Here is a 26,266-nt window from a genome sequence, read left to right on the forward strand (position 1 = left end):
AGGAATTCTCGATGGCTGGGTCCAAAAATATGCACACTTCACACTTAGGAAAATAGTGCTAAGCTGTTCTAAGGAAAGTTATTCCATATTCACATAGCATTCTGAGCTATAGTCGGCCATAGCAGCTGATGTCAGAAGTCAGTCAGGTATCTTGGCATTAGCCAGTTTGGGATTTAAGCCATAAAACATACCTATACGTGTTTGTAGGTGGATCCTGCTGAAAAAACCCAGCCCGTTTCATAACTGATAGTCTTTACCAAGTAAACCTGAAAAAGTTTAAAAACATCAAAGTTAAAAAAACAGTTTTTAGGGAATTCCCTGGTTGTCCAGTGGTTAAGACTCTGAAGGCCCCAGTTCAGTCCTTGGTGGGGGAACTGAAATCCTGCAAGCCTAGCGGCACGGCCCGCCCCCCCCCACCCCGCACCGCAAAAAAAAGTTTAAAAAAAACTCACTTTTGAGAAAAACTAATAAACCAACTTGTTTTTTTAATTCAAAGAAAATCTTTTAATTAATGTGATTATGTCAATTTGTGTTATCCCAGTAAGTTCTCCTTTTTAAAATAAAAAATTTAAAATTTTGGAATAATTTTAGATTTACAGAAAAGTTACAGAGAGAGTACCTATATACCACCTCATCCAGTTCTCTTCTTTTTTCTTCCTCAAAATGAACACATATGCATTTATTTCTTGGTTATAAAAAGAAAACCTTGGATTAAAATCTACACTTAAAAATATTATAATAACAGAGTACAACTAACTGTATATAGAAATATTATAAATTGTGATTGATAATCTTTAATAACTGTTTGGTCTTTTTGTGGTTTATGGAATAATAGTAGAGTTTAAGGTCCAATGCTCTTAAAAGTTTATTTTCCTTCTTTCTATAACTATGCTTCCATTTCCTAACCTATTACTGATACATAGAGTTTTACCTAACAGCCATTTAAGATAAAATAATTTAGTCTTCCACATTACTCTGAAACCTAAATTGAAAACAAATATTTCTTTAAAAGCAATTACATATTTCCGTGCTTATTACTTGCTCCACATATATTATAAAAGTTGAGTGCTCTATATTAGAGAAGTTAATCTGAAATCATTCTTAGCCAAATTCATTGTTCTCTTATAATTGTTAGAACAGGTAAAATAAAATGGTAGGAACATTAAAGTTGGAACATGTTTATTGTATGTTTGGCAAACTATGAAAATTAACATTTGAAAATTACTTCACTGTGTTGACATTTTGTTTAGTTATAATAAAGGTAGAAATATGAAAATATTGCAGATGGTTATATCTTATGAACAAAGTAGAAAACCACATAAACACAAAGCATAATAATAAGTATAACATTTGTATAGGATTTTGAGATTTTTTCACATATATTACTCTTCTTAAAATTTTTAAAATTTAATTTAATTTTTTATTGAAGTATAGTTGATTTACAATGTCATCTTAGTTTCAGGTGTACAGCAAAGTGATTCAGATATATATATATATTTTTTTCTTTTTCAGATTCTTTCCCTTATAGGTTATTGCAACATATTGAGTGTAGTTCCCCTCATCTAGTTCTGTTATTGTTTAAAGTCTTACATACACTAAGAAACCAACACTGGTACATTACTATCAACTTAACTCCAAACTTAATTCAGATATCACTAGTTTTTCAACTAACATCATTTTTCTATTTGGAAACATCCTAAATCAAGCTTTTAAACTCTATACTTGAATAAGCTTGAATATCTGTTCATAGATTAATTTTAGTCATACAGTGTACCTATGTATATACCATATATAATGTATCTGGATGTCTATGTTTGTTTAGACAAATTTAAGTTTTCGTTGACATTATTATCTTTGAAAGTTATCTTTTGATGTTCACAGTCATTCTCTCCAAGGCTATTTTAGGGTAGGTTTGAAGGTCTTTTTCCCCACCCTTCTTGTGTCCATGCAGAAAAATGGTTTATAACATGGATGAGTGTAGCTCTTGCACAGTGATAACCCTTTTCAGTCCAGTTACAGGTCCCTGTCTCCAGGAGCACATGGAAAATAGCCACCTTTTGTTTACTAGAAAATTAACTTGTGCCAGATGGTTACACTGTCTGCAGTGTCTGTCTCTGAGAGAATATAAGTATTAAGCAGTTCTTGAAGGAGAAAAAAGTGCTGGTCTTGAGGCAGAGTACCATTACAGATGGGGTACTACTTGAGTATCTTTCACTCTGCACTTGCTAATGCAGAAAATCCCTCCTGAGGCACACCATGGCATCCAAACTCTATATTAATTTAAATCATTCCCTGAAACAGTTTAGTTTATGGAAGAGGAGGAAGAAATGGACAACATCACATGGATATGGATTTTTTAAAATCACTTTCCTCCCAGCTTAAACAGAACTGTTGAGTATTCTTTCCATTAGCTTACACGTCCTTTTAAAAGAAAATAAAAATCCTCCTAAGCATTCTACGAAACAAAAATGGTGGTCAAGAAAAGTTTCATGAGGAAGGTACTTTTGAGCTAGGTCTTAAAAGGTGGTTAGGATGTTATGGTCATATGGATGGCAGGGGGAATGATGTTCTAGGTAGAAGGAAAGAATGACATAGTCAAAGGCTTAGAAGTGGAAAAAGTCAAGGTGCATTTGAAAAATAGCATGAGGATGTTACGTGGGGGGGAGGACTTTGGGAGCCAAGACTGAAAAAGTCAGTTGGGCGCAGATGGTGGAGGGCTTTTGAATGCTTTGCTAAGGAACTGAACTTTATTCCAAGGCTCTAGAAACCAGTAAAGGTTTGTAGCTAGGGAGTGACACGATCCAAATTCTTTAGGAAAATATAGCTTAAAGAATCTCTGTGTAAGGTGGTTTGAAAGAGGGAGGCAGAAAGACTGTTGTAATCTGTGTATGAGATGATGAGGGCCTGAACTCAGAGGTTACGTTAGCAATTGGAACAGGGAGGACAAGGCAGTTTTTAAAAACAGGACTTGTTGGTTCATTAGATATTGGGGTAAGGTAGAAGGAACAAGCCCAAAATGAAGATGAGGTTTGGATCCTCAGAGACTATAGCTGCTTCATTTGGATCTTCCACAAACTTGACCATAAAATAAGAACTTAAAATCAATAACATCCTAGAACTGAGGAAAAGTATGTAGCATCCTTGTTTTAGAAACAGTAAAATGGAGCTTAGAACTGAGAATACATGATATTTGCTGACTCATGATGGAGGGAGAAAACCAGGGAAGGAAGAAGGTAGTTTTTCATTTAATGGTGAGAACCGTGGCTATGGCCTGTGCTTACATATGACTTTTATACAGTGAAATGCTTACGGCCATTGTACTTACGGTGATAGCAACACCACAACACTGACTGAATAAGAGGAGAATCCTGGTCACCTCATAGTACAGCAGATTTAGAAAATCATCTAAAATGGTCTTCTGCACACCCACAAGTCTCTCTCTATAAACATACATGTACTTTGGATAATGGTTTCCTAGTTGGACCTGTAAATATGAAGGTGGCAGAATGTACTGTGTAGTATATCAGTTGGAGAACACATATAAAGTAGCTTTAATGCCAGTTCTTACTAAAATATTGGCTATGTACTTAAGCAATATAGATCTAAAACCTTACCTGTAGCCAGATCTACATAGTAAGTTCCACATGAAGACAGAAGTTTGTGGTTCAGTTTTATTGTCCTGTCACTGAAACATTAAAAGCTAACTTAGTATCTGGAATACAGTAATGTCTACTCTCTAAAGGCTGGATTCTGATCTTGACGGAGTGATGACCTTATTAGGCAAATTGTTTTACTTCTAACATGTTTAATTTTTCTTTTATACTTTTGATCATTCTGTGTTAGCATATTTGGGATTAAAGTTTTATTAAATCAGAAATATACCATAAGACCTGTATGCAGAAAACTGTAAGACACTAATGAAAGAAATTAAAGATGGTACAAACAGATGGAGAGGTACACCATGTTCTTGGATTGGAAGAATCAATATTGTGAAAATGACTGTACTACCCAAAGCAATCTGCAGATTCAATGCAATTCCTATCAAATTACCAATGGCATTTTTTACAGAACTAGAACAAAAAATCTTAAAATTTGTATGGAGACACAAAAGACCCTGAATAGCCAAAGTGGTCTTGAGGGGGAAAAACAGAGCTGGAAGAATCAGACTCCCTGACTTCAGACTATACTACAAAGCTCCAGTAATCAAGACAATATGGTACTGGCACAAGAACAGAAATATAGATCAATGGAACAGGATAGAAAGCCCAGAGATAAACCCACGCACCTATGGTCAACTAATCTTTGACAAAGGAGGCAAGGATATACAGTGGAGAAAAGACAGTCTCTTCAATAAGTGGTGCTGGGAAAACTGGACAGCTACATGTAAAAGAATGAAATTAGAATACTCCCTAACACCATACACAAAAATAAACTCAAAATGGATTAGAGACCTAAATGTAAGACTGGACACTATAAAACTCTTAGAGGAAAACATAGGAAGAACACTCTTTGACATAAATCACTTTGACTCACCTCCTAGAGTAATGGAAATAAAAACAAAAATAAACAAATGGGACCTAATGAAACTTCAAAGCTTTTGCAAAGCAAAGGAGACTACAAACAAGACGAAAAGACAACCCTCAGAATGGGAGAAAATATTTGCAAACGAGTCAATGGACAAAGGATTAATCTCCAAAATATATAAACAGCTCATTCAGCTCAATATTAAAAGAACAAACAACCCAGTCCAAAAATGGGCAGAAGACCTAAATAGACATTTCTCCAAAGAAGACATACAGATGGCCAAGAACCACATGAAAAGCTGCTCAACATCACTAATTATTAGAGAAATGCAAATCAAAACTACAATGAGGTATCACCTCACACCAGTTAGAATGGACATCATCAGAAAATCTACAAACAATAAATGCTGGAGAGGGTGTGGAGAAAAGGGAATCCTCTTGCACTGTTGGTGGGAATGTAAATTGATACAGCCACTATGGAGAACAGTATGGAGGTTCCTTAAAGAACTAAAAATAGAATTACCATATGACCCAGCAATCCCACTACTGGGCATATACCCAGAGAAAACCATAATTCAGAAAGACACATGCATCCCAATGTTCATTGCAGCACTATTTACAATAGCCAGGACATGGAAGCAACCTAAATGCCCATTGACAGACGAATAGATAAAGAAGATGTGGTACATATATACAATGCAATATTACTCAGCCATAAAAAGGAACAAAACTGAGTCATTTGTAGAGACGTGGGTGGATCTAGGGACTGTCATACAGAGTGAAGTAAGTCAGAAAGAGAAAAACAAATATCGTATATTAACGCATATATGTGGAACTTGGAAAAATGGTACAGATGAACAGGTTTGCAGGGCAGAAATAGAGACACAGATGTAGAGAACAAATGTATGGACACCAAGGGGGGAAAGTGGTGTGGGGTGAGGGTGGTGGTGTGATGAATTGGGAGATTGAAATTGACATGTATACACTGATGTGTATAAAATGGATAACTAATAAGAACCTGCTGTTTAAAAAAATAAATAAAATTAAATTAAAAAAAAAAGTACACACAAAGTACTCTACACTTAACCATAATGTATAGCTGGGTTTATTTCTATTTAATAATAAATATTTTTCTCCCACAAAAAAAAGGAAATATACCATATTGCTTACATTATAGTTTTTAGAGATATAAAATTTAAGTTGTATAAAAGAAAATTAAATGTAGTCATAATACAGAGGGATTTTCAAACTATATTTTACTTCTGTAATTCCTTAGTTATGTCAAAAGGTTAATTTAGAGTTAATTGTAGTTGTCACAAAATATTTTTTCTCCATTGTTGTCAGGTTATAGTGTCCTGTATGTTTCTAAATTATGATATTTTTGGTCTTTCAAAACCCTTTTTATATTATAGAAATTCTCAAATATATAAACGGGAAAATATAATGAACCAAAATATACCCATATCCCAGCTTCAACAATTATTAGTACATGGCTAATCTTGTTTCATATATATCCACCCCCACTATAATTCCGTCCCTCCAATGACTTTGGAGAAATTCTAAATGTCATATCATATTATTTTTATATACAAAAATTCTTTTTTTAAAAAAAGACAACTTAATACCATGATTATACTAAAAGACTTTCTGACCATCATTAAGTGTTCGGTCAGTGGTTTTTTAAGTCTTTTGTCATTTACAGACAGTTCTGGGTGTACTCTGATGCTTTTGCAAAAATGTTCCTATAAAAGGGTTTCATCTTCAAGGAATTCATGGAAAAGACTGTGACAAGTACAGGTTTCTGGTAACTGACTATACTGCTGAACTGAATGAATAAGCATGTTCAGAACTCAAATGGAAAACTGATGAATTCATAAAAGTGCTAACAAAAGATCAAGATGAAAAAAAAATTAATTACATGGGACTGAGTGAACTGATGAGGATGATTATAATTTTTGTGACTTTCTGTTCGAATTAAAAAAAAAAAAATCCCACAGGGACTCAGAGGCAAAAAATATACAAATCAATTTTCACTGCAAAGTGAAGGAGCTGTTACAGTGGAGGATTACTGGACTGAATGTCAATATTATGACATAGTATGAGTGTGTTTCTGTTTGGTAATTGCAATCATTGTTGCTTTTGTTGTGGTCATCCATTTACAATGCTTGGTGTCAGTTTATTTATCTGTTGTAAAAATAAAATACAGTGTGTGTGTGTGGAAAAAAAAAAAGACAACTTAATACCATGATTATAGTAAAAGACTTCCTGACCATCATTAAGTGTTCAGTCAGTGTCTGTACTTCCCAATTGACTCGTAATTGTTTTTTCAGTTAGTGTTTTCAACATTTAGACACAGGCTAGAATGTTGAATTAAGGTGTAAAGAAGAGTGATTGGTTAATATGTCTGTTAAGTCTCTTTATAAGTTCTCCTTCCTATTTTTCTCTTTCTTTCTTTTTCCTTGGAATTTTTGTTGAAGAATCCCTATCATTTGTTGTATAGTCTCCCATAGTCTGGATTGTGCTGATTATATCCATGTGATATCGTTTAACATGTTCCTCGGTGCCTTTTACTTCCTGTAAATTGGCTTTTAGATCTACAGGCTTGATCAGATTAAGGTTCAGTTTTTCTTGTGGGTGCAGGACAAGACTAATAGCTGGTGATGTATAATTCTACCAGGAGACGTACAGTGCTGGTTGTTTCTTCTTTGGTACTGTTACCAGCCACTGATGATCTTTGCCTATATCTATTAATTCATTATGGGTTGCAAAATAATACCAAACACTATAACTTCTTCTTCAATTATTAGCTGGAATACTTCTATAAAAAGAAATTTCTCCTCAACAAATATTTAGTTTCCTTGAGGTACAGATCTGATAGGAATGGAGACTAAATGCTTGATTCTTGCCCTTCACTTACCAGTTTTCAGAAGAATGAGTTGGTTCTCTCAGCATCCTCTAAAGGTGACCAATGGATTTAAGCATATTTGAAATGTTTCAGTGCATTACTGTTATTCATCCTTGTTGATACTCAGTTGTCCTGTTTTTGTCCATTAGGAGCTTATCAGGCTGGCTCCTGAGTCTTTTTTTAATATATAAATTTATTTATTTATTTATTTATTTATTATTTTTGGCCACGTTGGGTCTTCGTTGCTGTGTGCAGGCTTTCTCTAGTTGCGGCGAGCGGGGACTACCCTTCATTGCGGTGCGCGGGCTTCTTATTGTGGTGGCTTCTCTTGTTGCAGATCATAGGCTCTGGGCATGTGGGCTTCAGTAGTTGTGGCACGTGGGCTCAGTAGTTGTGGCTCGCAGGCTCTAGAGCACAGGCTCAGTAGTTGTGGCGCACGGGCTTAGTTGCTCCGGGACATGTGGGATCTTCCCGGACCAGGGCTCGATCCCGTGTCCCCTGCATGGGCAGGCGGATTCTTAACCACTGCGCCACAGAGAAGTCCCTCCTGAGTCTTTTTTTTTAAATAATTTTTTTATAGATTGATTTATTTTTATTTATTTATTTTTGCCTGAGTTGGGTCTTCGTTGCTGCATGCAGGCTTTCCCTAGTTGCGGTGAGTGAGGGCTACTCTTCGTTGCAGTGCGTGGGCTTCTCATTGCAGTGGTTTCTCTTGTTGTGGAGCACGGGCTCTAGGCGCACAGGCTTCAGTAGTTGTGGCACGTGGGCTCAGTAGTTGTGGCTCATGGGCTCTAGAGCACAGGCCTCAATCTGGACCTCATTATGTTCTCAGTACTGAGCTAGACACAGGCTAGAATGTTGAAGTAGTATTTTAAAAAGAACAATCTCTCCTCAAGGGGCTTATAGTCTTTAAAGTTTCTACTTTTTTATTCATTTGATTTATTTACTCTGTATACATTTTTTTTAATAAATTTATTTATTTATTTATTATTTTTGGCTGTGCTGGGTCTTTGTTGCTGTGCACGGCCTTCTCATTGCGTTGGCTCCTCTTGTCGCAGAGCATGGGCTCTAGGCGCACAGGCTTCAGTAGTTGTGGGCTGTAGAGCACAGGCTCAGTAGTTGTGGTTCACGGGCTTAGCTGCTCCACGGCATGTGGGATCTTCCCGGACCAGGGCTCGAACCTGTGTCCCCTGCATTGGCAGGCAGATTCTTAACCACTGCGCCACCAGGGAAGTCCCTCTGTATACATTTTGATGTGGTAAAATCAGATTTTGATTTTCTCGTATTTGATTAAAGCAAATCTTTGATTTTATTGTATGACAGGTGTATATCAGAATGAGATGAAGGTCTAAAATAAGTTACTTTTTATAATTTAAGAAAATCTAATGTGTAATAAAAATGAATAAAATGAATTAAAAAAGATAAAATCTGGAAATGATACACATTTTACAAACCTATTGCCATATAGGAACAGTAGTATATTTGTTTTTTGCATAAATGGGTAACCATATAATTTATTATCCAGACTGGGAGAGATGTGTGAGAGGGGCATTATTAACAATTAATCTGGGCTTCCCTGGTGGAGCAGTGGTTGAGAATCCGCCTGCCAGTGCAGGGGACACGGGTTCGAGCCCTGGTCTGGAAGATCCCACATGCTGTGGAGCAACTAAGCCCGTGCGCCACAACTACTGAGCCTGTGATCTACAGCCCGTGAGCCACAGCTACTGAGCCCGCATGCTGCAACTACTGAAGCTCGCTCGCACGCCTAGAGCCCATGCTCTGCAGCAAGAGAAGCCACCGCAATGAGAAGCCCGCGCACCGCAACAAAGAGTAGCCCCCGCTCTCCACAACTAGAGAAAGGCTGCGTGCAGCAACAAAGACCCAACACAGCCAAAAATAAATAAATAAGTAAATTTATTAAAAAAAAAAAAAAGAATACATGTCCATTGTAAAAATATTAGAAAACCTAGGTTACATTACCTCTTTACCAGCAACTCTCACCTCCACTTCCAAAAAAAGTCATCTGTCCTCTGATCGGGTTTTATTTTAAGGGAGAAAAGAGCATAGCAGTTATACACTCAACTAGTTCGTACTCTCTCAGAGCCCCTGTCACCTTTTAGTCAGCAGGCCTTAATTTCCTCTATTTATGAAAGAGACTAATACTTACTTGACAGGAACTTTGTGATCTTCGATAGATGTGGGGTTTTGGCGGGGAGGAGCTGGGGAAGGAGGGAGCAGTTGCTAGAACAATGGTTCTGTGATCAAAACTCTGATTGCTCTAGCCACATTTCTTAAAGATGTTGCCAAAAGTAGTTGGTAGAAATTTTACATTGATGTGAACCAGTGTGAAAACTCTTTGATTTTGGTGAGGGAAGTATATTTAAAGATGTTACAAGAAAAACCCACATTACTAATTAAAATATTTTCCTCAGCATAAACAGGTGAAGGGGAATTAGTCTTGGTCATATGTCCCCAGGCCTTTAACTGGGCAACCTGCTTGGTCACGTTGGCTTGATTATCTTGATCACTCATTGGATTTGGGTTATGACAAAAGTTATTTAAAAACAAAACAAGTAGGCAAACAAGTATTCAGGTTTTTAACTGATTACATCTATTTATAGCACATATATTGCTAAGAGCTGTGGTTTTCTTTAGATTAAGAAAAGCATCGTGTAAAAATCATCCTCCCCACATAAATGTTTCCTCCACCCACTCATTTGTCTGCAAGCCAGGAGTCTGTTCACTTCCTCTTGGGCTCAGTGCCTTTGCTGTTCGTAGGCTCATTTTTTAGACATTCCAGTGCAGTTAAAATATAAATTCTAAAGTGTGTATTGTTACTAACTAATTTATTTTATACCCTCAAAGTAACTTCTCTGGGGCTTATAGGGAGATAGTGTCTTGGAACAGGTTGTTCACTCAGAAATGTGGATGTTTGGGATTTCTGTCTTTCTGAAATATGCATAGTATTCACCGCTCAATATGGAGAACCATGTTTTGGGAAAAAGTAATTAAGAATTCTATGTGGAAAAACCTTTGTATATTTGAACGTCTTCCACCAGCTTTCTCTGCTCAGGTTATTACCGACCAATTACTGAACCAGGGAGCAAATAGTCAAGAGTAATTTTGTGTGATGCTGGGGATTTTTGCGCCTCACAAGCAGATTGTTAAATTGCCACATGTTCTATAGGTTAGCCTTGAGTTAACATTTTAGTGTTATCTCACCAATAACTAACAGCCGCTTATCAATGTGATACATGTATATGTGTGCGTGTTTGTATATGTATGTGTTCGTAAGTACTGTGCTTTTCTTCCCTTAAACTGAACAGTTGAGATGTGTTGTAGCATGAAGATGTATTGACTTTTTTTCCTCCTCTGCTTTACCTGTTATATGGCATTTAATGAAAAAATCTTGCTCGAAAGTTGCAGATCCCTTGAGGGCAACAAACACTACACTCAAAGTGAAACTAGGTTACTGCTTCTGCAACATGCAGTGGTTTGTATCAAAAGCTGTTTTGGTCTTAACTTTGAAATTATCCCCTTTTCTTTGAAGTGGTCATATTTTAATTTGGAGTGGTTTTAAATTTTAGAATTTCCTGAAGTGAACATTAAAATGTTTTAATATTTTCTTACGTGGTTGTGTACACAAGCTTATAGAAGGCTTATCTCCTGACAGCATATTTCTTCAATAAGACCAAAGGGAAAAAATACTTCAGATTTGAGAATGTATTAAAGACTGATACAATGAGGTATCACCTCACACCAGTTAGAATGGGCAACATCAGAAAATCTACAAACAACAAATGCTGGAGAGGGTGTGGAGAAAAGGGAACCCTCTTGCACTGTTGGTGGGAATGTAAATTGATACAGCCACTATGGAGAACAGTATGGAGGTTCCTTAAAGAATTAAAAATAGAATTACCATATGACCCAGCAATCCCACTACTGGGCATATACCCAGAGAAAACCATAATTCAAAAAGACACATGCACCCCAGTGTTCATTGCAGCTCTATTTACAATAGCCAGGTCATGGAAGCAACCTAAATGCCCATCGACAGACAAATGGATAAAGAAGATGTGGTACATATATATAATGGGATATTACTCAGCCATAAAAAGGAACGAAATTGGGTCATTTGTAGAGATGTGGATGGATCTAGAGACTCATACAGAGTGAAGTAAGAGAAAAACAAATATCATATATTAACGCATATATGTGGAACCTAGAAAAATGGTACAGGTGAACTGGTTTGCAGGGCAGAAATTGAGACACAGATGTAGAGAACAAACGTATGGACACCAAGGGGGGAAAGTGGTGGTGGGGAGGGTGATGTGATGAATTGGGAGACTGGGATTGACATGTATACACTGATGTGTATAAAATTGATGACTAATAAGAACCTGCTGTATAAAAAATATATATATATATATAAAAGACAAAGTGTTTTAGGAGGGTATTCCAAACAGTTTTAGGTAGCTATGTTATAGATTTCCTTAGCTTTTAAAATATCTGAGCTTTTATGATTTAGTACTTTGTGTTTTAATATTGGAATCATCTTTTTAGTAAAACCAAGAGAAGATTAGGTACTTTTTATTAACTATTTACTACTACTACTTATTGTGATAAATAAGTATCGTGTATCGTTATATCGTATAATGTGTATCGTTTTTCTTTTCGTTGATATGTTCTGAAATGAGGTAGAGATTAAGCTTGTGGCTTTATCATACTTTTTAATCTGTATATAATTTTTTAAAGCTTAATAAACTAACCTACTCTAATAAATTCCAAAATGTTTTCTTGTAATGGGTTCCTTGTGGTAAAAGGTGTTCCTTCCCATCAACATGTAAACACGCTCAAGTCTCTCCCATCTTTAAAAACCGAATGCAAACCTTTTGTCTATTTGGAGTCCAGTTCCAGCTGCCATTCCTCAGCTGCCATTCCCTCCTTCTCACAGGGTAGGCTGGTTGATTGAGCAGGCCCCACAGCTAGGAGTGGTAGCTCCAGAACTCAGCCCAAGTCTGAGCCCTTAACCATTATACTAATTAACTCAAGACGGCTGTTTTTCCAGGGAGAAGGAGGCTGTGGAAGGACAAGGTGGCCTTTATGTTAAGGAATTATTCAGCCACTAAATTCAGTGGTCATTTTTCTCTATCTTACTCAATGTTTTAGCAGCATTTGATGCAGCTGAACAGCTCTTCTTTCTTGAAGCTTAATCTCTTGGCTTCTGCGCCTTGCAGTTTAGTGTTTTCATTTTCCCTCAGTGTTAATTTCTTCTTTCTTCCTTGTTGGCTTTTTCTCCTCTGCCCATAGGGTGCCCTAAAGCTTTCTTTTCTCTCTCTATCCGGTCTTCCCAGCCCTCAAATGTAAATTCTTTCTGTATGCTGCTGTCTCCCAAATGTACGGGTCCAGTCTTGACTTCTCCCCTGATCTTCTATCCAACTGACTACTTGATGTCTCTGCATAGACGTCTAATTTGCATCTCAAACATGACTGTATAAATTAAGATGCTTTGGGCTTCAAATGATAGAAAATCCAATTCAAAATAATTTGAAAATAAGGAAAATTTATCATAACAAGTAACAAGATGCCTCAGTCTAGGATTGGCTTAAATCTGTGGTTTAGTGACATCATCAAGGACCCACATTCTTTCCACCTTCTGCTCTGCCATCTTGGACTTGTCTGCTTTGTCCTTTAGCCAGTTCTCATCATGGATGCGAGATGGGTACCACAGTTCCAGGCATCATATCCAGACAAGATGACATCCAGCAGAGGGTGGTGGTTAGTGCTTTCTTATGCTCTTTTAAGAGTTTGGAAATCTTTCTCAGAAGCCTTCCAGCTGATTTCACTTAAATCTCTCTGTCCAAAACTTAATAATGGACCCACCTCTAAATCAATCACTGGCAATGGGAATGTGGTCATATAAACAAATTTTATACAATACAGGATGAAATAAGTGTAATAAAGCCAGGAGTAGTAGAGTGGAAATACACACAGGAAAGTGATAGGAGCTGGGGATTTTTAGAAAGAGTTAGTGGTGTTTGAACTGAATATTGAGAGATTAGTGAGATTCAGTTGATAGGGAGAGAAATAAGGGCATTCTCGGCTGACGGGGCAGGATTAACAAATGACTGGCATGAGAAGTTATATGGCATGCTCAGGGAACATTGAGTAGACAGACCTTAATAGAGTTTGTGGAGGGATGTGGAGGGAAATGATGTTAGAAAGGTAAAGTGAGGGGTCTAATCTTTTTTTTTTTTTTTTTTTTGGCTGTGTTGGGTCTTCGTTGCTGCACACGGGCTTTCTCTAGTTGCGGCAAGCGGGGGCTACTCTTCGTTGCGGTGCACGGGCCTCTCATTGTGGTGGCTTCTCTTCTTGTGGGGCACGAGCTCTAGGGCACGCAGGCTTCAGTAGTTGTGGTGCGTGGGGTCTAATCTTGAAGGAGGTTTGGACTTAATTTTTTGGTAGTGGTTGTCATTGTAAAGGAATGTTAGGAATATTTAGCAAAAAACTTATCTAGTCACTCTGCAAAAGATAGAACTAGATCTCTGAATTGAGGCTGATTGTCTTAACAGTAATAAAAAAGATGTGCTCTCCCACCTGTATTTTCCTGTTAGATATGGGTATGGAAATTCAAATTGTCTAAATCATCTTTGATATTTTTCTTTATCCTTCACATCTAATGAGAAAACTCTGTTGATTTTCCCTTTTTTTTTTTTTGACTCTCTCTGCCACTGTTAGTGATGCCCACATCTCTCAGCTCTACAGTCAAACCCTTCCATTTTCTGTCCCTACACTGACTGCGTTTATAACCTTATCACCAGCTAACCCCTGGTAAAGTCCCTTTGACTGGGCCTAAGTATACTGTGCTTCTTCACGATAACAGCCTTACTCTCCTCATCCTGTCTTCTCATTTCCTCTCTGCTTCTTCAGATCCCTCCTTCATTCAGGACCTAGCTCAGATCTCATACTCTTCACAAGGCTTTCCATAGCCTGTCCATTCTACATCTTTCTTGCCCTTTTAAATAGTTATATGGCACCTTTTTAAAAAATACCATTTGTTTTATTTGGCAGTTGTGACTTTTTTTTATAAATTTATTTATATTTTATTTATTTTTGGCTGCATTGGGTCTTCGTTGCTGCGCGCAGGCTTTCTCTAGTCGCAGCGAGCGGGGCCTACTCTTCGTTGCGGTGCGCATGCTTCTCATTGCGGTGGCTTCTCTAGTTGCGGAGCACAGGCTGTAGGCGCACGGGCTATGGTAGTTGTGGCGCGTGGGCTCTAGGGCACAGGCTCAGTAGTTGTGGCACACAGGCTTAGTTGCTCCGTGGCATGTGGGATCTCCCCAGACCAGGGTTCGAACCCGTGTCCCCTGCATTGGCAGGTGGATTCTTAACCACTGCGCCACCAGGGAAGACCCAATTGTAACTTATTTTTTGTATATAGTTCTTGCTCCCGAAACAAATTTAAGCTTGTGAAGGTTGGGGTCAATACAATAATTATTTGAAGGAATAAATAAATAAATATCTTCTTATATTAGACTCTTGGTACTTTGCGTATAGATGATAGTTAAAGCTTGTGAATGAAGAGTAGAGTGCGGTAATTGGACAGAAAACACAGTGCATAAACCCATTTGACCTGTAAACTTTGCCTTTATAATCAGAAAAAAAAAGTTAAAAGCTATATCTCTCTTTAGAGTAAAAAAGGAGATCTGGGCATTCACAAATAGACCCTATGTTTGAGAAGCAGCAATTTTAGTAAAGAGTCCCATCACTTCCAAGACTGTGACACACTGGATATCTCGTGAGGATTCATTAACCATAACTCAGTGTGGTTAGGGTTACAGCCCAGACCCCAGTATCAACCTCTTCTCTATGTTCAGCTGTACTTCCCGAAAGGGATGGAGGATCCATTGGCTCAGTTTGCCACCATCCAGCACAGAACACCTCTGTTGGGTAGAGTTGTGCTCTACACCACCTACAGAGTGATTGGGCACTTTTGCCTTTAATTTTGACACAGTTGTGGCATTGCTACCTGGCTTTGTTTTACTCAGCCTACAGCTTATGTTTTGAAAAAAAAAAGGACTATTAACAGTAAGGTAGCAATGGGTATGGCAGGTTATCTGAGGCTTCATAGGTTGCTTCTACATCCCATTTGGCATGTTGCCTTAAACGCCTTCTGATCAAGGCAGAGGATTGAATAGAATCATCCAAGGAATGGTGTTATACGTGGTCATATCTCTCTCTACTCTGAGAAAGTGTGGTAGACCTAGTGTTGTTTTTGGAAAAAGTTACCTATACCATGGTTAAGGCTATGGGCCAGTCCCATTTGGTGTCATGCTTATTTCAAGATTGTAGATAGCATATTCCCTTAACTCAAGCATCCCCATCCTGAGATTAATAAACTAATTTTAGTGTTCAGAAAGTCAAATGGAAATTATGGTAAAAGCTGGAGAGTCTAACCAAGAAGTTATGATAGGCTACTTTTTTATATTTGGTTAGCAAAAAATAAAAAAGTATGACCTAAATGCAATTTCTTAGACGCAACTTTTTTTTTTTTGTGGCTGTGCCACGCAGCATGTGGGATCCTAGTTCCCGGACCAGGGATCAAACCCGCACCCACTGCATTGTAAGTGTGGAGTGTTAACCACTGGACCACCAGGGAAGTCCCTCTTAGACACAACTTTTAAAAACAGTGCTCCATGGGAACATGGGAGGGGCATAGGAAGAGTGGTGAGGGGAGTATATGATAGCCCTTAATGTTGAAAAGGTTGGGAATATTGTGTGGCAGTAGGTGACCAGATGAGCTAGGCAAGAGAATGGAAAGAAACAGTCAGCAGAAACAGTAAGTGTCACTGGTGGGAGGGAATCCTTTAAGTGTGTAGCTGAGAAAACTGAGGGTTCGGAAAGGTAGGGTAACCTGCCCAGCAGTATGGAAGAGCCCCGAATAGAGCCAGTCCAAATTCTCTGACGCTCAGCACTGTGGGTGGTTTTGAATTTTCCACTCAGTCTCATTGCATCCCTGCTGTTAGAGCCCAATTCATCACTTATGACCTATCCAGTAAGTCAATAATGTCATTTTTATATAAAATACCTAATTTTCAGATAATCTTTTATTTCAGACCATCTTTGGACTACTAGTGTCCAGATAGCCTATTTCATCTCATTTCATTTGTTTATTTATATTGAGATATAATTTATATACCATATAATTCACCATTTTAAAGTGTACAAGTCAGTGTTTTTGAGTGTAGTCAGAAAGCTGTGCAACCATCACCAATATCTATTTCCAAAATATTTTCAGCACCCCAAAAGGAAACCTGGAATCCGTTAGCAGTCACTCCCTGCTCCTCCCTAACCCCAGCTCCTCTCAATCGCTAATTTACTTTCTGTCTTCATGTATTTGCTTATTCTGACCATTTCGTGTAAATGCAATCATACAATGTGTTGTCTTTTGTGTCTGGCTTCTTTGCTTAGCATAATGTTTTCAGGATTCATCCATGCTGTACAACGTCTCAGTACTTCATTCCTTTTTATGACTGATAGTATTCCATTGTGTGGATATAGGTTTTATGCACGCATTCATCATCAGTTGGTGTATAATTGGATTGTTTCCACTTTTGGGCTATTATGAACAATGCTGCTATGAACATTTACATACAAGTTTTTGTATGAACATATATTTTCAGTTCTCTTGAGTACATACGTAGGAGTGGGATGACGGGTCATGTGGTAACTCTATGTTTGACATTTTGAGGAACTGTCAAACTGTTTTCAAGAGTGACTGTACCAGTTTATATTCCCATCAGTAATGTATGAAGCTTCCAGTTTCTCCACATCCTAGCCAACACTTGCTTCTTTCCAGTTTTTTATTATAGCCACCGTAGGAGGTATGAAGTGGTATCTTATTGTGATTTTGATTTGCATTTTTTTAATGACTAAAGATATTGAGCATCTTTCCCTGTACAAATTGACCATTTGTATATCTTATTTGGAGAAATGTCTATTCAAGTGTTTTGCCCATTTAAAAATTGGGTTATCTTTTTATTGTTGAGTTGTAAGAGTTCTTTATATATCCTGGATACTAGACCCTTATCAGACCTATGATTTGCAAATATTTTTCCCATTCTCTGGGTTATCTCTTTACTTTTCTGATAGTGACCTTTGACACCCCAAAGGTTTCTATTTTGGTAAAGTTCGGTTTATATTCTTCCTTTGGTTGCTTATGGCCTACTTCAGTTTTTAAACTTTCCCTTCCCCATCTTTTCTTTTCTTTCATCTCCACTGCATCATGTTCACTGTGGAAAAATGCATGCAACAAACTCTAAAATGACATAAATCTCTGCTCTGCTATCCATAATCTATAACTTCTTTAGGAATGATCCTCTCAAGTAGGAAGGAGAAAGGAGCCAACACTGAAAGCCCCCTTTGTACTGGGAACTTTGCCTGTGTTATCAGATTAAATAGGTGTGGGTACTATTATTCTTCTTTTACGCGGGAACACACTGAGATCAAGTGAGATTAATTGGCTTGTCTGAGGTTATACATCTGGTTAATTAGCATATTGGGGTTTATACTAAGATCTTTTATTCTACATTTAATGATGTTACTCAACACAGTTCTTTCATTCAACTGTTAATTCTTTTATGACCATAGATATGCTGGAGAGATTCAGAGAAAAAGATGTAGGAAAGAAGAGCAAAGGAGGTAGAGGAAATTTTAACTTACCAACTTAATCTAAATGTATATTACAAATATAGACTGGGGTTTGGGGATACTTAGGGGGATCCATGGATGGATTTCTCGAAATGGGCAGACTCCTTGAAATTGCATGTAAATGTTTATGTGTTCATTTTTGTGGGGAGAGAAGATTTGTAGTTTTCCAAAGATTCTTAAAAGTTTAAGAATTACAGCCAAGGAGAAGAAAATACAGACTTAGGAAGGAAAAGGCAAGTTGTATGTTAGCGATTCGTCTTTTTCCATTGGACATGTTTTGGGTATGTCATGGTTTGGGTTAAACCTTCCCATAGGGTTTCAAATAATTTGTTTTAGATTAGTTGTTTATACCTGGTTTAAGACTAGTTCAGTTAAACTTTCTTCCAAATGTTAATTTTTGAAGTGTCAAAAATTTTTTGTTAATGAGAAAACGGTAACAATATATAAATATATAAATTAAATTCCAACATTTCCTGGTGGTGTTCACACATTGTAAAATATAACGTATGAATGTAATGAGGGCATTTCTCAGTTATTTTCATTTTCTAAATGAGTTTTTAATTCAAGTTCACAATGATCTAGTCAACTTGATGTATACATAGGCGTCTCACAATGGTTTACATTATAGGTAACCACGATGCGAACATCTGAACCTGCTAAATAGGTCTCAGTTCTAACTTAAAGTGTTACTTTTAAGGAGTTTAAGAAAAGTAAGATTCACAAGGCCTTTTAAGTCTCTGATTTTTCTTAATAAAGCTAATAGGCAGGATATCAACTACTAATGATCAAGGTACTCACATTGATAGCCATTTTGAAAATGGACTAGTGCATTAAATGTGATAATTGCGTTCCATAAAACAACCTTTGGTCAAAGCTAGACTGAGACTTTCTAAGGTTATGTATCTTGTCGATATGTTCTTCTGATTGTTTTTAAGGGTGCTGAAAGTGTTCATGTATCCAGGACTTTGTCAGATTTTAATGGGAAAGATAACAATAATACAAAACTCTTACTCTTCTTTTAAAAATAACTCCTTTGTTTAAATTACATCCTCCTGTCTGTAGATGACTTTTGTGAATTGAATTGAATAATGGAAAAATGTTGTAAAAATATGCTGTAATCATCCAGGTCCTGCAGTGTAACCTACTTAGTATTTGATTTCTTCTTTGGCCCTAGGGGGTTATTGTTGAAAGTTAAGGTTGCTTAAGCCACTGTGTGATGAGTAATGCACATTAGTTTTTATTGTCTTATATGGAAATGTGGAGACTGTTGATGCTTGAAGGTAATTAGGTAGTACCTAGGAGAAGTACCTCTCCTTTGTCCTCTCCTACTAGCTTCACTTGCATATTACTGAGGAAACACAATGACAGTCTCATTTAAATGCATATGTGGGGCTTCCCTGAGGGCGCAGTGGTTAAGAATCCCCCCCCCACCCCCCCACCCCCGCCCAATGCAGGGGACACGGGTTTGATCCCTGGTCTGGGAAGATCCCACATGCCGCAGAGCAACTAAGCCCGTGTGCCACAACTACTGAAGCCCACACGCCTAGAGCCCGTGCTCTGCAACAAGAGAAGCCACCGCAATGAGAAGCCCGCGCACCGCAAAGAAGAGTAGCTCACGCTCTCCGCAACTAGAGAGAGCCCGCGCACAGCAACGAAGACCCAACGCAGCCAAAAATAAATAAATAAATTTATAATAAATAAAAAAATGCATATGTGAAAAATTGCAGTGAAATTTTATTTTTATAAAAGGTTTGTCTAAAGTTGGACGTGACAGGCATTTCTCAATTTCATTTCTTACAGATAACGGATTAAATGGACTGCTTAAAAATAATTATTTGACATAAAATTTTGGTAGATGAGACTGCACTAAAACTAGTTATATTTTTCAACTATATAAAATATAGGCATCTGAGAACACTTTATGATGTTTATCTAAAATATGGTCCAATGATATATGTCATTTGAGGTTTTGTTTATTGTAAAGTTGACTTTTACATGTTGGTGTTGGTAGCTTTTCTAGTGCATCCCAGGTCGATTCTGTGAGCACCTTTAGAAAGTAAGCATTTAATAAATGTTTAACAAATGTATGATAAATGTGCTTTATGTAATCTAAAGTATCATATAAATGCATATAACTGTCACCACTACCATATGTGTTTCGTAGATCAGAGGGTAGTATTTACCAAGTTTTTCAGTTTTGCAGTTTGTTTTCTTGGCTCCCGCTTTTCAGATTGGCAGACTGAGGCATAGGTTGGTAAAATTTAAGGGTTGACAGTACCAAAATTTAGGTTAAAAATGAACCCCGGGACTTCCCTGTTGGTGCAGTGGTTAAGGATCCGCCTACCAATGCAGGGGACACGGGTTCGATCCCTGGTCTGGGAAGACCCCACATGCCTCAGAGCTGCTAAGCCCGTGCACTTTAGGGCCTGCATGCTGCAACTACTGAGCCCGCATGCTGCACCTACTGAAGCTGGCGCGCCTAGAGCCCGTGCTCCGCAACAAGAGAAGCCACCACAATGAGAAGCCCGCACACCGCAAAGAAGAGTAGTTCCCACTCCCCGCAACTAGAAAAAGCCCGCGAGCAACAGCAAAGACCCAACGCAGCCAAAAAAAATGAACCCTAATTATCGATCCCATCATGAAGCCCGTATGGTCACACATTCTTTACCATGATAATATGGCTTGTTTTATATAAAAGAACAAGATCTTAATCTCCCTCACCTGTTTCTCCCCTCCCCCTCCCCCCGGGCTCCCCACCCCTCTGGCAACCACCTGTTTCTTCTCTGTATCTGTGACTCTGTTTCTGGTTTGTCGTTTGCTTACTTGTTTTGTTTTTTAGATTCCACATATAAGTGAAATCATACAGTATCTGACTTATTTTACTTAGCATAATACCCTCTAGATCCCTCCATATTGTCACAAATGGCAAGATCTCATTCTTTTTCATGGCTGAGTAATACTGTGTGTGTGTGTGTGTGTGTGTGTAAATATATACGTATGCATACACACCGTATCTTCTTTATCTATTCATCTTTTTTTTTTGGCCACACCGCATGGCATGCGGGATCTTAGTTCCCCGAGAAGGGATTGGACCTGTGCCCCCTGCCATGGAAGCGCAGAGTCTTAACCACTGGACCGCCAGGAAAGTTCCTCCATTCATCTGTTGATGGGCACTTAGGTTGCTTACATTTCTTGGCTATTGTAAATAATGCTACATTGAACATAGGAGTTTTCTTTGGATATATACCCAGGAGTGGAATTGCTGGATCGAATGGTAGTTCTATTTTTAATTATTTGAGGAATCTCCATACTGTTTTCCATAGTGGCTGCTCTTACAGATTGTTTTTAAGGAAAAGACAGGACATGGTGAGATTTCATTATATTAGGCCTACTGAAAGTAGAACCTACTGTATTATCAAAAAAAAAAAATTAAGGTTTTAGTGTGGACATGAGTCTTACACTCAGTTTAATTACTAGGTAGGGAAATTAATTATTTCATAAGGAATGCATTCTTGTAGAGAACTTTTTAGAATTACAGTTTGGATATTTTAAATTTTATTTTAGTCAGTACTAATATAGGATTTAGTGTAAAATCGTTTGTGCTTTTATTTTGTTTTTATCCTAATTCCTGGTATTATTTTCCTACTCCTGTTTTTTTCTATTTCAATTTCTTTACTTATTTTAAGTTTATTCTATTTTGCTTAATTGTATATCTGTTTTATCATATATATGTCTCAAAGATATACTTAAATGTAGGTCTACAGTTGTTTGCTGTCATGTAATTTGACCCCTAAAACACAACTCTAATTATATTAGTTCCTTCCTTAAAAACCTTTGATGCTCTATCTTGTCATCCATATTAACTACAAACTCTTCAGTCCAGCCTTCAAGGTTGGCCACAATATGGCAATAACTCACCTATTGGGACTTCCCTGGTGGCTCAGTGGTTGGGAGTCCGCCTGCCAATGCAGGGGACACAGGTTCGAGCCCTGGTCTGGGAAGATCCCACATGCCACGTAGCAACTAAGCCCGTGCGCCACAACTGCTGAGCCTGCGCTCTAGAGCCCATGAGCCACAGCTATTGAGCTCGCGTGCTGCATCTACTGAAGCCCATGCGCCTAGAGCCTATGCTCCGCAATAGGAGAGGCCACGGCAATGAGAAGCCCGCGCACCACAACAAAGAGTAGCCCCCGCTCGCCGCAACTAGAGAAAGCCCGCACGCAGCAACGAAGATCCCAACACAGCCAAAAATAAATAAATAAATAAATTTATTTTTAAAAAATCATAATAACTCACCTATCTTGCCACCTCTCCCTTCCTCAAGCCCTATATTCTAGCAAAACTAAACAGCTTACACGGTCTCTTGTTTAAGAATATTCTTAATATTAAGAATTCTTAATATTCTTAATATTAATTTAAGAATATACCTCACTATTACCCCATTCTAATTTCACTTTACTAGAAATGACTTTTTCTGCCTTCATTTCTGCCAGTCTAAAACCTGCCTGCCCTTCAAGTTTTCCTGAAATGTACTGTCCTTCACAAAACTTTTACTGATTTTCCCACCTGCATGCAGTGTCTCTTCCAAACTTTCAGATTTCTAGTTTTGTTTTTTTTTTTTTTTTACTCATAGTAAGCACATAGTTAGTAGTTGTTAAATAATTACCTAACCATCCAAAGACTTTGAGATTAGTTGTTATTTGACAAATGTATCACTGACATAGTTTCCTAATGAGAAAAAAATGAGTAGCGTTCGGCAAAAGCAGGAAAGCTTTGACTAAAGTGTCAGACCATTGCATTGCTGTCACAGACCCAAATGTCATCCTGTCCATGCTTCCTAGTGGATCTTTTTGTCTTTTTTTTTTTTGAAAGAACTTTGCTGATAGGCATTTATCTTTCCCTCCTTGATCCTTTCCATTTCTTGGTGGTTTTAGTTTTGGCCTGATCGTCATAGGTAGTTGTATGCTTTAGAAACCTCTCCATTCAGCAGGACCAGGGTCTGGCAGTACATGGGTGGTTTGAGCTTTGGAAACAGGTCAGGGGCCATGGCTCTGAAGGAGTGGAATAAGCAGAGGTACCAGACTGATACACCTTACCAGGTTGCCTTTTCAACTTGCAAAGACTCGTCCAAAATAGGGTCTTTTTAACATACAAGGAGGATGCATAGGTACATATTTTAATAGAAAAAAAATTAAATTTGTGGAAATTAACTATTAAAACTTCTCAGGGAACAAAATTGTTTTCCTTTTAAAACTAATAAACACTCTTGAAGACTGCATAAACTTATTTTGTAGTCCACTTGGGGAAAAAATGGCATTGAAAAAAAGCACATTCTGAAAGCTGTACTTTACTATCTGTATATATGCTGTCATATTTTCTAACTTCTTTTAAAAAACTGTATTTTCTTCCCAGTAGCTGGTCCAGCTTTTACAGTACTAGGACTGACTGCTTCTCAGATGGTGAACCCCTGACATACACACCACGTTTTCCCTCAAGTTGTGTACACTAATTATAGCAAGACACTAAGGAATGACCCACTTCATTTTGGAATTTATTGTATGCCACTTCAGACAATTATCTTTAAGAACAGATGAACTTGTGTTGTTTTAATACCATAGAGAGATGAATTTAAGCAGCTTTAAATATCATTGAGGGTTATTTCTTATTTGCCTCTTCTGTCTACTTTCAGGTTCTCAGAGCTCAATATATTCACTTAGAGAGTCTTCTAAAAAACTAAGATGATTTGTAATAAGTAAGTTAGAACTGAGGATACGCATGAAGAGTTGGATAATGGAACATGGAAGGTTCTGATTTCCCTAATGTGGTTTTGGTATTGTAAAGGTTACTCTATTGTGCCCTTAGGAGATATTTTAAGTTTTCTGGAAAGAGAATAAAGAAAGATTATCACCCAAAACTCAGACAAGGGAAAAGGTGCCAAAACCAAATGAAGAAAGTAAAATGTGGGCAGAATGCCCATATGTGTCTCAAAGTGAACAATTAGACTGTGTCTTCTGTTGTGACAGTGTGATTTATTGGCGTTTCTATGAGCCTTCCTGATTTTAATAGTGGTGAGATGTCACTTTCAGGTTCATATGGGGGGACTTCCCTGGCGGTCCAGAGTCCAGCTTAAGACTCTGCTCTTCCACTGCATGTTCATATGATAATCCTATATATGTGTACATCATTTAAAATCATATAAAGCAAAAAAGGGCGGATTTCCAGGTGGTCCAGTGGTTAGGTAGGACTCAGTGCTCTCACTGCCGGGGCCCGGGTTCAGTCCCTGGTCGGGGAACTAAGATCCCACAAGCCACGCAGCGTGGTGCCCCTCCCCCCCGCAAAAAAAAAAAAATAGAATAAAGCACTTTAATTCTAATTTTTTAAAGAAGGAAAAGTCTTATTTTCTAACTTATTAAGTAGAGAATTCCCATGTGAATTGATCCCTTCGTCTGTCTGATTTTTAAACTTTTCACCTAGCAATTCTGTCTCTGCTGTCTAGCTTAAGACTGAGACCATTGATATATGTAATACATATACATATTCATAAAGAACTGCATTAGCTAGATTATGCTGCAGCCACAAACCACCTCCCAATCTAGGTGGCTTAAACAATGAAGGATTTGTTTCTCACTGCATGGCCATGATAGATCAGCAGGGGAGCTCTGCTCGTGTCACTCAGTGATCCAGGCTGATGGAACAACCACCTTCTTGTACACTATTGGTCACCATGCTAAGAGGGAAATGAAGTCTGAAGGGTCTCTCACTAGCTCAGAAGTGACTCACATTGCTTATTTCACAACATGATGGCCAGATCTAGTCATGTAGTCCCATGTAACTAGGCAGGGCCAGGAAGCACAACACTGCCTGTGCCAGGGAGACAGCTGAAAATATATGATAAACAGCACTATTCTTTTGGTCACCAGATAGTCGATCTACTCTCTCTCACAGGCAAAATACACTCACTTCCTCCCCAAGTAGGGAACCCCAAGGTCCTATCAAATCATGGCATCAGGCTTGAAGTCCAGGATCTCTGAGTGATGCAAGGATGTGATGACTGGTGGTCTATTCGTGAGGAGATGGTGCACATAGTAGCCTCTACATCAGGCCCAGATGTTGCTCTTTTTGATCCATAGACTTATGAAAGAAGTTGACAAATGATTGGCTGCCCTCACATACAATATACAGTGGTGACCAGCGGCAGGATGATAAAAATAAACACTCCCATTTGAAAGGGGGAAGAACAGGAGACATATAGCAGTCAGTGGACTGCAGCAAATTCTGCAGTTCCTCTGAGCAGTCATTGAGAGGACCCCTCCAGGGATGGGGAATGTTCTTGAAGAGACCCTGACTTGGCTCCTTAGCTCACTTGTCTGTTCTTTCTTTGCTCCCCTAGCTCCAGCTTATTGGACCTCCTCCTCCTCCTTTTTTTCCTCTTATGTTCCTTGGCTGTATCCCAAACGGACAATGAGGAATATACCCCTTTAAGGGGATGAACAGCTTTCTTAGTCCACTTCCTGCCATAGATGCTTGGGAACCCAAAGATCATTTTAAGAAGGCTTGAATAGTCAGTCATAGGCTCTCAAGCCCAGGCTGGTGGTCGTTTTGGCAGTATAACTCTCAAAAACTTAGTTGGATTTTTACTTATTTGTTTCCAGTCAGCTCCATGTGCCCTAGCCACGTCCACAATTCTTTTCTAACCATACTTCATAGATTTGCTACATAACTCTGCCTTATTGGTCTCATACTTCTTCCTTGACTTAATTTTGAATACAGGTATTTCTGCCATAATGCCGTATATGCTTTCCTGAATTCTGCAGAATTGCACACTAAAATAAACAGGGCTTATGGGAAAAACAGGATTGGGCAGACCACTCAAAAGCTGTGGAACACTGTAACCAGTGCACTAATAAAAGCAAAATTAATTAAAATAAAAACAGTAGCATATTAAATCTCCAGTGGCATATGCACTCAGCATCAGTCGGTTGGAGCTTTACAGACTAAATCCCCTGGGTGCTTGTTTCCTCCTCTGAGATTTTGGGGTCTTGAAGACATTTACGTATAATAGAGACTAATTTCATTACAGTAAAAATTTGATCTATGGTATGGTGTATGCTTCAGCAATCAAAAACTT

At 38.1% G+C, this 26,266-nt stretch overlaps 1 protein-coding gene across 4 annotated transcripts in view; it reads left to right on the forward strand.

Annotated features, from left to right (window-relative positions):
* The window catches only part of ZNF652 (zinc finger protein 652), a 69,374-nt gene that overhangs the window by 10,142 nt on the left and 32,966 nt on the right, over positions 1–26,266 (forward strand). The window contains exon 1 of one of the 4 annotated variants that reach the window (XM_082373162.1): positions 23,866–23,890. The exons of the other annotated variants lie outside the window; for them this stretch is intronic. The gene's annotated coding sequence lies outside the window, so the exon portion shown is untranslated. Of the gene's footprint in view, positions 1–23,865; positions 23,891–26,266 lie in introns of those variants that run through there. 4 annotated transcript variants of the gene reach the window in all.

Source organism: Balaenoptera borealis (genome assembly GCF_965194805.1).
Source record: "Balaenoptera borealis genome assembly, chromosome: 20".
Taxonomy (NCBI): Eukaryota; Metazoa; Chordata; class Mammalia; order Artiodactyla; family Balaenopteridae; genus Balaenoptera; species Balaenoptera borealis.